We start from the raw sequence: 14,961 nt of genomic DNA on the forward strand, positions 1-14,961 counted from the left end.
TCATCTCCCTCACATTTATACACACACACACACACACACACACACACACACACAAAATATACTCCTTTACATAAGCACACGGGCAACATAAGGAAATATGTATTTGAAGCAGTGTGCTAACAGCAAATTATAATCATAAAGAATAGTCAGGGGAATTAAAACGTGAAAATATAAGAAATGTGTTTGAGCTGAGAGTCAAAAAGGAAGACGAATACTGGAGAGGAAAGAGCAACAACTTTACATAAACACGTGCAGCTTTTACAGTTATAATATAAACATTTAATCACACCGACTACAAATGGCAATGAGCTAATTAGATCGTGGCTAGACCGAGAGCTCAGACTCATACACGAACCAAATGCCCTCAAATAAAAGTCAGTCATGATTCTAAACTGCAGTAAAGACATAATCTCAGGAACCAGTGATCATTCAATAATGTTGAGCGTTTGCTCTCAAAATGTGAAGTTTTTTTTAGCCCACAGCTTTGATACGAGGAGAGAGAAAAATCTTATCAGTATCATTAAACTCCTAGAGGTTTTAAATGGCTCCCGTAATATCAATTTCATCCACGGTCTGAGGGAGTCAGGAGGAGCAGGCGGGATGACTGCACATAAACTCACAGCGGGGGAGGGGCCGCACCGGACGCAACCTGACTCAAGGATAATGTCACAGCTATAGCTGAGAGGAGATGGGACTGAGGTGGCAATAATGGCCTGCTTCTCATTCCACGGTTGGCGAGAGGAGAGAGGGAGAGGGGGAGAGAGAGAGAGAGAGAGGGAGAAATAAATAGGGAGAGGGAGAGAGAAAGAAAGAAAGAGAGATGAGAGAGGAGAGAGGGAGAAATAAAGAGAGAGAGAGAGAGTGGGAGAGGGATAAAGAAAGAGAGAGAGAGAGAAATAAAGAGAGAGAGAGAGAGAGAGTGCGAGAGGGATAAAGAGAGAGAGAGAGAGAGAGAGAGGGGCCTCACAAGAGAGACCCTCACAATCCACACTCATGGGTTTTATGATCTCCTCTGTTGCTGGCTGTTTCTTTACAACCTGCCGCACCTGTTTCTCATCCAACCCCCCCCCCCCCCCCCCCCCCCCCGTCCCCCCCCCCCCCTGTCTCTCACACACAGAGAACAAGGGAAGAGGTCTGAGCATGGCAATAGCTGGAAACGATGTTTAAAAACACAGACATCGGCGTTTGAAGAGTGTTTCACTGTGTGTGTGTGTGTGTGTGTGTGTGTGTTGAGCATCAGCACTGCAGGGCCCAGCCAGAAAAGAAACAATACTCCTCCTGCACTTTGTGTGTTGGCACGTGCACGTGTGTTTCCCAGTGAAGCGTGCAGTCACATTCCTCACTGTGGTGGTTTATGTAAGATACGGACACTGGCACGGGGCCAACACTGCCCTCTATTATAATGCTGCAGCGCTGCCTAAACTGCAGTTCGCACCACCTTGGACTGAGTCTGGCCTGAAAGGCAGAACATGTACTTTGGGTTTTAATGCGGAAGGCTGCATGCAGTAAGCTGGAAACATATGTGGCCGTCATACAAGTTGCACATCTTAACGCTGGAAAATGGGATTTTGTCTATCGGGTTGGTTGATTTCACTTAAAGTATTGTATGATTATAAAAATAATGGAGAACAGCAAAATACAGCTACTGGTGAAGAGTAAGTTATTACCCGTTACTTATCATGTCAACACTCCCGAAAGTACAAAAACAACCACAGAGCCTTTCCAAAATTGTCATCATGTTCATACGCAGCAATAAAGCAGACACTATGCTACAGAGATAAAGCATTATCCTTTACATTGTGATTCATGACATCCCATCATCGCCTCTCCCTCCACACACACACACACACACACACACACACACACACACACACACACCAGAACACGCGGGCACATGCAACAATCACCTCTCCTCACTACGTGCAACCCAAGTCTGCCGAGCATGAAATAAAGCTTTTCAATCACAGACTGCTTGTTCATACACACTCGTAATGAGAGCAATCCGTTTTACTGGCAGACTGCACTAATGCAAAATGCATCGCGTTTGTCCAAGACATTTTTTGTAATCTTTAAAAAATCGAATTCAAAACAAGGAAATGAAGAGTTAAAGTAGAAAATCGTCATTTTTGTATTGCTCGCTGTGGACCACCTGTCCTCGCATCTCTACATTAGTAACAGGGATTACAAGATGATGACTGCGAGTTGAGGAGATCAACTGCACACATGACAGGTCGTTGGTCATTCAGGTAGTGGCGGATGACACTCTGTCATTGTGACACACATGCACGAACACACACACACACAAACTTGGGCATTCGCATGTGCACTTATGTTCTCTCTCTCTCTCTGCATATTTAGTAATAGAGACATCTTGTGAACACATTAATCAAAGGGACAATAGTAGTGTGTCATGTGGAGTCTGTTCACACTTGGGTTGGCTTGACAACCCATAATGCATGATATAGTCTTCAACAATGCTCTTGTTTGTGAGCTCCGTCAGTGTCCAAAACAGTGGAGTGCTGCAAGACAAGGCCATACATGTAATGTATTGTCTTGATAAGGGAAACTGGCAAAACAGAACTTAGGGACCAAAGGCATATGGACACATACTAGTCGGTTTCCTACAACACCTGTGCAAAACTGCCACCATTAGCATCCATTATAATTGACTTTAGATGTACGGTCGATGGTTTGTCCAATCACGTACATGCAAAATAAAGTTACAGCCTGCCCAATTGTGTACTAATGCAAACTCTGTCTGCACAATGATGAAGTTTGATACTCTTTGGAACGGGGGTTATTTCGGACAATAGTTTAAAAGGTGTCAAGTGTCAATACCCAGCCCTGCTGTACATAGGACTGAGCAGTTTCATGCTCCGTTTTAAAATCATTTCTCACTCTTTGATTTTGCAAAGCTTGAATCCAATGTTACTGACAACATATTTCACATGCAGCTAGAGTGGTGAATATAGTTGCACTCCTGTTACTCAGTGTGAATTTAGAAAGAAAACAGACAGAGAGCAAGAGCCATCCGTAAATCCACATTGCTGTGTGTCAGAGGCAGTACAACCGGACAACACGGAGAAAGTGTGCCAATCCATTTCCTTTTGCTCTATTAAGTCCAGGCTGAAAACACTCACATGCTGATTTCAACACACTACTACAGAACAGATTGTCTCTGTGCCTTTAACCGTATTCTTCACACCACAGAGTGAAAAACATCCGGCCTCCGTAAGAACCCACACTGGTTTACAGACTGGTTTCTAGAGGGCCTTTATAAGATGGAATGGGTGAATAATGCACTACGTTTAGATCAGAATGGGGAAACGTTTACAAACCCCTGACCAAAATTGTAACATGCGCAGGGATAAACACAACCAATGTATTCACCTACAATCATCATAACCCTAATTCACAACCCTAAAATGAACACAACATGCACATTGCTGTCGTCTCTCCACAGTCGCCTCAGTAAATTGAGCCAATTCCTTTCCTTCCAAATCCTTTAGACCACAGGCTAGACTGTACATGGTGCATCTGCAGAGCCTGGCACAGCGCGTGATGCCAATCCTCTGGCTCATAACCTCGTAACCTCAAACCCGGAGCAATTACAAGCTAGGCTGTATGTGTACTAAAGCAGAAAGGACCGCTACATTGCAGAAATACTACAGCACAATTCTCCTGGCTGACGAGCTCAACACAAACCTGATTTCATCAGCCAGTGAGGATAACTGTGCATTTTATAGCAATGATGTGCATTCTTGACCACTCACCAATCTGTCACTGTACAGATTCAACAAACTGATGCTTATTATTCATCACAGCTGTATAAATGTAAGCCCATTGTAAGAATTTACTGTCTGCTATATAATAAAATGTACAGTGCATATGAATGTGATGGATTTCAGATGGCTCCTTCATACTTCAGTTCTGGGCCAGAGCCCAGTATGTGAACTTCGCTATGAGTTTGAGTGAAAAGAGAGAACTGGGGAGGTATTTGTCCCACTGCTCAGCCTGGTTTGGCTCAGTTTGGCCCGACTTGGACCGGCTTCGAATGTGTGTGTGTGTGTGTGTGTGTGTGTGGGGGGGTGCTTTTGGGAACAGTGCAGAAACAGAGGAAGTGTGTGAAAGTGGATAGGTTTAGCCATTACTGTGCTTGAGAGTGTGTGTGCATTAGCCTTACTGTATGTGGCTGTGTGTGTATGCCTACACCATGTGTGAGTCTGTGCAGGTATACATTTGTAACTTTCTGTTTGTATGTGTGTGTGTGCGTATTTGTGGTGACCTGTGTTTCACTGGGTAGCAGACTGAACTCCTTTGCAGCGCTCTAAGAATAGGGCTCCCTTAGAGAGAGGGATGTCTCATTCTATCAGCTTTCTGGTGAAACAGAACCCAAGCAGAAAGCAGGGCACATGCCGCTCTAGATCCTCAAGGGAATTCACAACATTAATATCTTACACAGAGAAAAGTAACAGTATCAGTGTCTTCCAGGAAAGCTCTAGCCCTGAATGTCTACGGGTTCTGTTATGCGGTGTTTTGATCTGATACGTTTTAGGGGTAAGACACACAATATGTCTGCTTTTCGGGGGTTTGGGGTCACCAGGGAGTTTGAAACAGAGCCAATAGCAGCTCTTTGAGTTGCACTTAAAAGTCAAACATCAGATACTGAGCCGTCTAGCACATTCAGCATTAACATACTAAACTGCTGACTTTCACAGTTTAATGTTGATCTAAGATTGGAAGTATCTGGCTATATTTCACCCGAGAGACTCAAACGAAACCATTCAGCTTTGAGCTTGTTAATCATAGCATATTTCATTCTGCAAAAAAAAAGTCTACTCTCATCATGTATTTTCCATATGAAGATGCCGTGTTGTTCACCATTCCTGCTTCACACCTTAGTGTGAAGGTATACCAATGCTGCCATTGCCGTCCATGCTGTTGTGGGCAGAGTGTTTGGTCGAGTCTACATAATGGGCTGTTACGAGCAGGATGTTTGTCATGTCCCCGATGTGACAACCCCGACTAGAATACCAGCAGGCGTCTGTTGCCACGGTGCAACAGGGTGATAAGATAAACAACCTCTTGTGTTGCCTCCCGCTCCATCTCCCCGTCGTTCTCTCTCTCTCAAACTGTGTATCGTTTACAATCATTTTGTTTCCTTCCATTTACTCGCACGGCGTCTTTCCTCCCTCAGATTCAAAGCCACTTCTAGCAGCCTCTCTGCTCTACTCCAGTTCTGTGACCTTCAGCAGGAGCTGGCAGGGGGCCTGGGGACTGCGGTGAGCTCAACTTTCATCAGGTTTCTCATACTGTTGCTACAGTGTGGCTTACAGTAAAAATAACACTTTGCTCCTACCGCAACCCCTCGACCTGAATATAACCCCTAAGAAAAGCAAAAAAAAAAAAAAAAAAGGTAGGAATAAGTCATAACAAATGGCAAGGGTAGGAAACTAAAACTGGTCTCATGGTAGAGCTCCGGCACTGTGCTTGTGTGTTCAATCTGGAAGTGCAGTGTGCCGTCCTGCCACTGAAGAACTGTTATTATATGTTTCTTCCTGCAATTTGTTTAACTCAAACAGCAATATATGTAGTTACTACACCGGCTTCAAACGGGCTTAGTCTGTGAACTAGTCCAAAAATAGTGACAAATGCCCATGAAAAGTTCCCATGGAACAAGCTGATGTCTTAAAATAGTTGTTTTGTCTCATACTCCAGAACATACAATTTATAAGTACTTTACTGTTACGGTTTACATTAATGACAATAGTTCACTCAAAACAAATAATCTAAATGTAACTCTTGACCACAATATGATGTCAATAAATTAAGCATAACACAACAACATCTTTGGGATGACAGAATGAAACAAACATATCTTCAACTAAATATATATATATACACACACAATAGATTAGGAGCTCTGAAAAACGAACAACTTGTCAAACTGTGCAGAGAACGGAAAGCTCTGTAAATCATATCCACACTATTCAGCACAACCAATCTGATCTACCCACAATATAATTCCTATTAAGTACGTATGAGTTGCAACGGTGCAATGGTGAATGGACCTGTACTTGTACACACACCGTGGGCACAGCTACGGGAGCAATTTTGGGGTTAAGTGTCTTGCCCAAGGACACGTCGACATGGGCTAGCGGAGCCGGGGATCAAACCATTGATCCTCTGATTGAAGGACGACCCTGATCACCACTGAGCATCAGTCGCATGTGTAAACAATGGTCAGCAGTATTAAGTAGGGCTGAACAATTAATCAACATTTTATCAAAATTGCAATACTAAAATAGCAAGAGGAGCAATATTTGAGAAAATTATTGTCAAAATACCACTTAAAATTAAATATTGTCATGCTGCCGAGATGGTCTAAACATCATAGTCCACAGACCTAAGAAAACATCTTCAATTTGTACAAATCGCGTGATTTTAATAAAAATGGGAATAATAATATAATTCATACAATGGCAAATCATATCGCAATTGCAATATTGCAGGAAAAATGATAAAGTGCAGAAACAGACAATGAAATGCACACCAGAACATGTCCGTCTGTTTGTTTGTGTGTGCGGCTGTTTAATTTGTGAGCTTGTGTTCTGCTTCAGGTTGTAATAAACCTTGACAGAATGAAAGTATTCTATGTGTTCTTATTATAGTACATCTGTTTCTCTCTCCCTTTCACACCTCAGTGAGCCTGAATAACAACCTCACCTCCGTTTATCATTTACAAATCTCCTCTTCTCTTTCTTTTTCTTTGTTTATCATCTCATGTGCCGTCCTCCCACCCTGTCTGTCTCTCGCTGTATCCCCCCCCCCCCCCCCCCCCCCCTGCCCCCCACTCTGTTGGCTCTATTGACTTCTGACATACTTAGTGTCCCTCTAGGCCTCACTATTGGCAACCCCTCTGTGTCACTTGTCGGTACTTAATGCTGCCGTTTAAATAGAGGTTTGTGCACTGCAACATGGCTTCATTTTAAAAAAAGTGAGGTAATGCTCCACCAACAGTCAGCACTTTTGACAGGCACGAGCCCAATTTGGCTACGTCAGAAACAAGAGGACCGAAGCAACAGCTGTGACTGGAAGCATTTGTCTTGTCAATATCAAAGTTGCCGGAGCTTCATTCTGTTTTGTGTCCAGCATTTAAATGGATATACTTTAATAACAATTCTTCCTTGGATGCATAAAAAAGTGGACAACTCGAGTGTGTCTTCTTGTGGGACAGCTTCTACTGATACTTTAGCTTTTAGTGGGGGTGACTTTTCTACTGATCTTACTCTAAAAGTGAAAAGGTCCTAAAGACAAATTGTCCACTTGTCCCAAGTGAAAGGATTGATCAATTGATTGCAACAAACATAAGAACAAACACCCGTGACTTCACATTGTGTGCAAGGTCTTGGGATACGTATTTTAAATGAAACTACGCCAGTGGCGTTATATAAAGCCTCGCTCAGCTCGCCTTGTTGTGATCTCATTCTGCAGTGCTGTCCCTCGTGATAAATAGCACTATTTCTCCTAATCGCTACAGAGCTACTCCTCAGACATCTGCATTCATTACCCCTGCAGGCACCAAGGCTTGGTGATTGAGCAAGAGAGAGAACAAAATCAACACCTTTTTTTGGTTATTGAGAGTGATGGCTGTAGTATCCTCTAGCTCCCTGATTGGAGTATTTGGGGAGGTAAAAGCCGATTGTGATGATATGGACTGTACCTGTCTTATAGTTTACCTTCTGTCCTATGTTTAAGGCATAAGCCAGCAGTCCTGGTTGACTTATACGACTGGTAAAGATCTATGATGGCTAGCTGGCTGTCGCTGTGCAGGCTTAGACACTGTTCAAGTGAGGTGTTGTGTTTAGCATTAGCATAGCCTCAACATAGTACCTTTGTTTGCTATTTTTATCCTACTGCAACTAAATCAGTGCTGTGTCTGTGCACTGTAGCCCAGCCCAAGCTGAGCACAATGACCCATATACTGAAGTGAAAACAGGACACCTTATGTATGAGAGATGTAAAGTACATAAAGGTAATGCGCATACATGTAGTTGCCTTTAATTTCTCCTTCACTTCCTAGAAATGTCATCTAATTCTTTCAAACACAAGATAAATAGACACAGACATGACAAGAATGTGAATAAACCGGATTCTGGATAAAAACAACAAAATATATCTACTCTACCTGAGAGTCTGATCAGTGTTTTCCCAGCCTGGGCGTACTGCCAGCTGTGGTTATCCAGCACTGCCATTGTAAACCAAAAACTAAGCATCAAACCGGCACTCCGCAGCAGTTATCCCACCACCACTTGGAGCTTTTCTAACAGCACCATTGTTGTAGAGTCTGGCGAAGAGGCAACTGAACCACGGCCGTGCCCTACATTGGCCAACGCCCTGCCACCCACCGAGCTGCAAAAAGCCAAAGGCACTGCCAGCTCCTCTTTGCCTTCACCAACTGGCTTTTCATTGCCGTGTCCCCCCCCCCCCCCCCCCCCCCCACCTCCCCCCCATGTCACTAACCCCTCCCCAAAACAAGATTTAGTAACAAGTGCTGCTTTGCATTAAACATTTTCTCTCTTGTGCGCCTGTCTAGCTACTCGGAGGGGGAAAAAAAAGTTAAGCCAACCACACAGTTGTCGCTGGTGGATTTGCGGTTGAAATAGGCTTTAATAATGATTTGTTGTAATCTCCTGTCTGTCTAATGCTTAGACTCTGCCGGTCACTGTGAGATTTTTGCACTCGGGCACCGAAGGACCCCTATATCGTTCTACTTATCCTCCTAACACCAGAGATAGGGACTTTGACCTGGGACTTGGACTGAGGTCACACTTCAGTCGCACACAGAGACTTGAGAAAAGAAATATAGACGTGTGAGCATCTCCGGGTTTGAGTGGCGAGAGGAATGGATGAAGTTACAGTAGATTGTAAACTGGTATTAGTTGGAGATACAGTGTAATTATAGAAAAGGGGTTGTAATGTTATTGATAAATAAGTTACGGTTAGTATTGCCTGCCTAACAATGTTAGCGATATTTCCTGCAAAATAGAGCTATTTACTTTGGAGGAGAGTTTTTATAGTGGGCTTTTCTCATATTGCATTGCAATAGCTTGTTTAAATAAATTGACCATAGACCAACCAACTAAAGAATGCTGATACTGTATGCTGATAAATATAGGAGTGATGATACAGTACGTGGTTTAAATTCCTTAGCTACAGCTATTGCTGTGTTCATTACAACCATAAGAGACTTGAGACTTGACTTGGACTGGAAAAAAAAAAGACTTCTAAGACGTGAGCATCTCTGCTTCACACATGTATTCATCAAGAGCACGGCAAGTGCCCACTTGTGAAACACGCACTGAATGAAATGTCAATTCTGAAGTACAATCATCTTGTTTTATACAAATATGTAACAGTTGTTTGTTCCATGAATTGCTTGAAGTCTTGAATGAAAAGTCTTCTGATACAGTATTTTTAGAATTGTATAAAAAAATACTAAATTAATATCAAAGAATACTTATTCTTAAAGCAGGCACACACTACTAATACGTTTATTAATTTATAATCATGCGTAAAGCTTTTAGATTTGAACCTTTACGCCAGCTTGACGTCAATACATTTCAAAGACACTCAAACAACATTGTCATCCATGCTTTAACTTCATAAACGTCAAATTATCTTAGTGTGTAGCCCTTTTGTGAGTATGGCTAAATGTGATTCAAATACTCATGCATATCCACTTTCATAAAACAGAAGCTTAACTGGGAGGCAAACTCTTAAAATTAAACTTGAAACAAAACAAAGAGCTTATTCACTGTTTATTACGAGAGGATAATTAAGCTTCTTTGTTGTCTCTCAAAAGGAAAAGTCAGGGGGATTACCATTATTTTCCAAATTGTGATGACAGCTCTGATAAGCTTGAAAAGTGGAGCTCCAAGGCAAGGTCAAAAAAGTCATGATCCAGCATCTAAAACTCCATTCATTATGCATCAGCACTCAAGATGCAGTATATAGATATCAAAGTGTTGACATCAAATTAAGACTCTAATATTATACGACTACATTATGTGCATACGTTTTTGACCAACAACGTCCGAAACAACATGGATTAGCGTAGACTTTTAAGTCACACTGTGTATAGTGTTCCCTCCAGGGCGCCTTCCTGGGGCCACCTACCCGCTTCGTTAGCTGTCTGACATGGTTCCATAGTCAGCCGACCTTTCCTGACCCTGACGAGGCCCATGTAGTGGAAACGGAGCAACGTGGTCAGACTAGCCATGTTCTGTGTCACAGATAGCAATCCAAAGTGTACTCAAGTGGCAAAAAAAAAAAGAAAACCAGTAATCCTGTAGTTATATACTGCGACTCTTAAAGAATTTAGATCCCCGAGACTGAGGTGTCAACCACGTCCTCTGGTTTTTGGAAAGTCATTATTCAAGCAGAAAAAAAAAGCTGAAAGCTAACTGCGCTACGTTGACGAGTCGACCGCCTTCTCTCGTCTCTGCGAGTTGAAAGTTAGGTCTGTCGTGTGTATGCAAACGGGCCGGGTCACATATCTGTATGATCCTGTTGGAATAAATAACTGAGAGGGATAGTCACCTCTGAGAAAGAGGCATGGATTTGTGGGGGGGGAGGGGAGTCAGCTGTGACCAGGGATATACAAACAGATGAGTGTGTTGAAGTTCATGCCTTTCCTGATGGAGATGACTTGCTTTTTTGATATTTTTTTTTGCTGCAATGGCATAAACATACCTGTGTTACAATAACCTCCATAAATAGATGGCCTCACCGTATCTCAAAGTCTCCAATGGAACTTAACGTTGTGTTTCTGTCCCATGGTTGTTGACCTTTATTTACATTGCGTTAAAGATAACGCAATGTAAATAAAGGCATTAACTAATAATAGATTATGAATTCAAGAGGACAGTTATATTCGTTTTCACCCCGCCTCCGTGGCCTCCACACACTGTCTAACTGTTGCACGTTGCTCTGTTACTACGGCAGAGTGAGACCATGACAGAAGTAGTCAGTGTGAAAGGGATCGACACTAAAAAAAAAAAAGAAGCATAAAAGCCCTTTTCAGTGCTGAGCGTCCATGTGCATCTGCCTGCTTGTAAGCCCACAACAGTATACAGTACAAACTCACTGGGCAGCCAAACATCAATGAAGTGGAGAGGAGGACGCTTTGTACGGCTCAGGGAACACCATTCATCAGCTTCCTCCATCCACATCGTGCTCCGATTGTCCCACCGCACAACAAAACCAAGCCAATAAACCACAGAGCACCAAATTACACTCGACAGGCAGGGTGCAGAAGGAAGAGTGTGTGTGCGTGTGCGTGTGTGTGCGCGTGTGTCACTAACTGACTGAGATTAAAAGAGGGCGGAGGAAGAAAGAGCACGAGGAGAAAGTGCTTGAGACAAAAACCATGTCAGCTGTCCTTCATTCATTTTAGACAGTCACGGCGTAAAGCAGATGGGACCTGAACTGATGATGTCAGACGATGGGAGAGAGATGAAACGAGGAAAGAGAGAGGCAAAAGGGAAGAAGACCTGTCAACACACACTGACATTGCAGTGTGTGTTGACAGGTTGACATGAGGTGTGGACAACACATTCATTTTTGCGCATCACAAAGGAAGAAAAGCAGGGGGGGGGGGTGTCGAAGAGTCGAGGCAAGGAGCCCCTCATGTCAGCTCCTCTCTAGCCACATAGAGGCTGATAAAAAACAATGCAGGACGCACGTGAAAAACTAACACAATGACTCACTGGTGCTGAATTGAAGTTGTAATCTTGTCACAGCAACATTTTTTATTCCTAATCGAGGTAACAGATATACTGCAGACACACAGGAAACAGAAGTGTGTTCCTGCGAGGGACCAAACATAAAGGACCACCTCTCTATTTCACAGCAGAACTGTCAGGTCAGCCAACCCGTCTCCTCAGCTGACAGCAGCACTAACAGAGCAACAGCTGAGCTCTGATAATAGGATTATTTACTTCTGCAAACCTCCGGGACAACGCACACGCTGTGAGGACACTGGAATATGCGCTTCGAAGTATCGAACTTTGTGGAGATAAGGAAGAGTGCAGACAGCTGGCTCTGTAACGCACGCCAATGGTAAACTAAATGCAAAATCCAGCAGTGACTTAGTGTCAGTGCTGCGTGGTTGCTGTTGGAATAAAAATAAAAAGATAAACAGAACGGAAAAGATTCTGTCGAGCAACCTTGCTGCCTTTTTGTTTTCATGAAGAGTATCTTTAATGAATGCCTCGAACAGAGCGTTGCATGAGAATCAAACCCTGTGATTTCTGCCTCAACAACTCCAGCAAACCAGACCAAAACTATAATAACTGAGTGTGTGAGAGTGTGAGAGTGTATGTGTGAGTGTGTGTCTTCCTCTGGGATGGCTGTGAGCGTGTAAACAGGAACTATATCTTGCTTTTGGCAAGCTGGAAGCCCTGCAGGTGCACACACACGCACACACACACACACACACACACACACACACACACAGGCCTTTGTTAGCTCTGGACATTACTGTTTTATGACGTATATTTGTGCGTGTGTTTATGTCCAGAGAGACTTTGTGTGGATTGTTGCTGCAGGTGTGCATACGCATTACTTTCTCCTCTCCTGTCCCCCTCTGCTCCTCCTTGGTCCTCTTCCTGACTCCATCTATTCTCCCTCCCCGCTTTATTACTTTGTTTCCGACCACTCCTTGCCCTCTCGGACACTCTTCTCCAGTAGTTTCCATTATTACCCTACCCTCTCCTCTCCTCACCTCACCTCTCCTCTGCCTGTCTCTCAGTGAATAGATTTTCACTAGACTTGACCTCAACAAAGACAATGTCCCGTTGAGTACATACACAGCCGACAGGGAACTTCAGGCCAAGGCTCCACAGCCCGTGTCCTCGCCAGGAGGCGACGGTTGGATCCCATGGCTGACCACTGTTATTACGGCCCTGAAAACAACTGGCTTATGCAAACAGGGAACCATGGGACTCTGGGATGGAACATCTGACTTATATATGCATGGATGCACACATGCAGGCGTGCACAAACACCCAAAAGAGTGGCCAGTGGTCACTCGGGGGAGCAAACGGGTTACATGTTTGCTCTCGGCTTCAATCGTTATGCCACTGAAGCTTTACTGAAGAGGTGCCTCATGTAAAACACAACATTATGTACTGCAGTGACAACATAACAACATCAAGAAGGGAATAAGCTGCGCACACTCGTGGGAATATGTTTGCAACTTGCCAGTTGATTTACAACAGTGTTTTACAGAGGGAAATATTTTACACCAATTTAGACTGCTGAGCTATTCCAAATCTAAACTCATAGTTATTTTCATATTCTGGTGAGGCTCCCAAGTGTCTTAATTTTCTAACCATCCTCAAAGAAGAAAGCGGAGGCAAAGAAAGACGGATAGAGGCGAGAAAAATGAGAAGTTAGGAGCAGGAGGAGAGAGAAAGAGAGTCGGAAACATTGCTTCAGACTGGTTTGTTTTTGCTCCCAATTTAGGATGTTCACCTCAAGCCATTTAATTGCAGGTCTTTTTATGACTTTGAGGCCAAAAGAACCACATCTGAATCCGGCCTCCACCCCAATGCATATGGATAGGATACCATACATTCAAACTTTCCATTTTTATCTGCATCCTTTTTCAAAGGGAATTAAAAATAAATGTGATACCCACATACTTTAAATAAAATGCAAATGATCACAGGCCGCACAAAAAGACGTTATTATTATTATTCCTAGGAGAGAGGAAAGAGAGAGAGAGAGAAGGGGGGACTGACATCCTAACTCCCTGCACTCTTTGTCTCACACAGTAGGGGTCACTACATACTCTCATCAGTAAAGCATATTCAAGGACAGATCAAAGCTAACACATAAAAAAAAATACATGTTTGCAGCGTCTGTGACATCATCACTGAGTTTCTGGAGGAACATTTTTGCAGTGTGATAGACTAAGACTCTGTTAAGGTCAGAACACATGCTCCCAAACATACTACTGCAACACATATTATATAATACTACTATTCACACATATTTTATTATTATATAACACATATTATATAATACTACTATTCACACATATTTTATTATTATATAACACATATTATATAATACTACTATTCACACATATTTTCAACGTTGACAAAACCACCACCATGACACACATTTCATTAAAATAAATTAAAAAGTAAATTGAGAACGTCGTATGAAAACCTGTGACGAGCTGCAGTTACTGACGTGTCCTCATTAGCATTTGCATTTAGCTTTATGGACGATAACTAAAAATCACATCCACGACTTTCATTCAAAAGGTAAATATAAATCTGGTTGAGAACACTGACATTTCATGTCTTATTAATCAAGCTTGGAGGAGATCATTTAATTACTGCAGACTATTATCAATACCGCATCTGCTTTGAGAATCGGTGCAGTTACTTAAACCACGTCATCCCGAATAGCAGAATAGGAGACAATCAATAGGAACCCAAATGAAGGACTCATTCCCAAGATTCCTGACCCACGTATTCCCATCATCCAGACGCAGTCCCTATTGACAAGCTGCTGAAATATTAAAAGGCTAAAGGAGAGCTCATTTCTCAGATAAGGGTTCACGGTGTCAATGGGAAGCAGAAAAAAACTGGATAATTTTGTCATTTAATCATGCCCAACAAACAGTACAATGTGCAGCTTTGTCATTTTTAGTGACGTGGGATATTTTAATTAACTTAATCTTAAAAAAACATCATATTAAGGGATTTAGAAAACTGGGCATCACAGACAGCGTCTCCTGCTAATCTTATAAAGTATGAACAGCTTACTCCGCCTCGAGAGAATAGCAACTGCATTCAAAAGGTGTCCACGTCAAGGTGTCACAGGGCCCGCCAGGTACAACGGAGCACAGCAGCACATATAGTATCGCTCTGATCTTCCTCT

General features: G+C 42.8%; 1 protein-coding gene across 7 annotated transcripts in view; it reads right to left on the reverse strand.

Annotated features, from left to right (window-relative positions):
• The window catches only part of triob (trio Rho guanine nucleotide exchange factor b), an 89,151-nt gene that overhangs the window by 56,033 nt on the left and 18,157 nt on the right, over positions 1-14,961 (reverse strand). The window lies entirely within an intron of this gene.

The sequence above is a fragment of the Cyclopterus lumpus genome, chromosome 16, assembly GCF_009769545.1.
Source record: "Cyclopterus lumpus isolate fCycLum1 chromosome 16, fCycLum1.pri, whole genome shotgun sequence".
NCBI classification, from domain to species: Eukaryota; Metazoa; Chordata; class Actinopteri; order Perciformes; family Cyclopteridae; genus Cyclopterus; species Cyclopterus lumpus.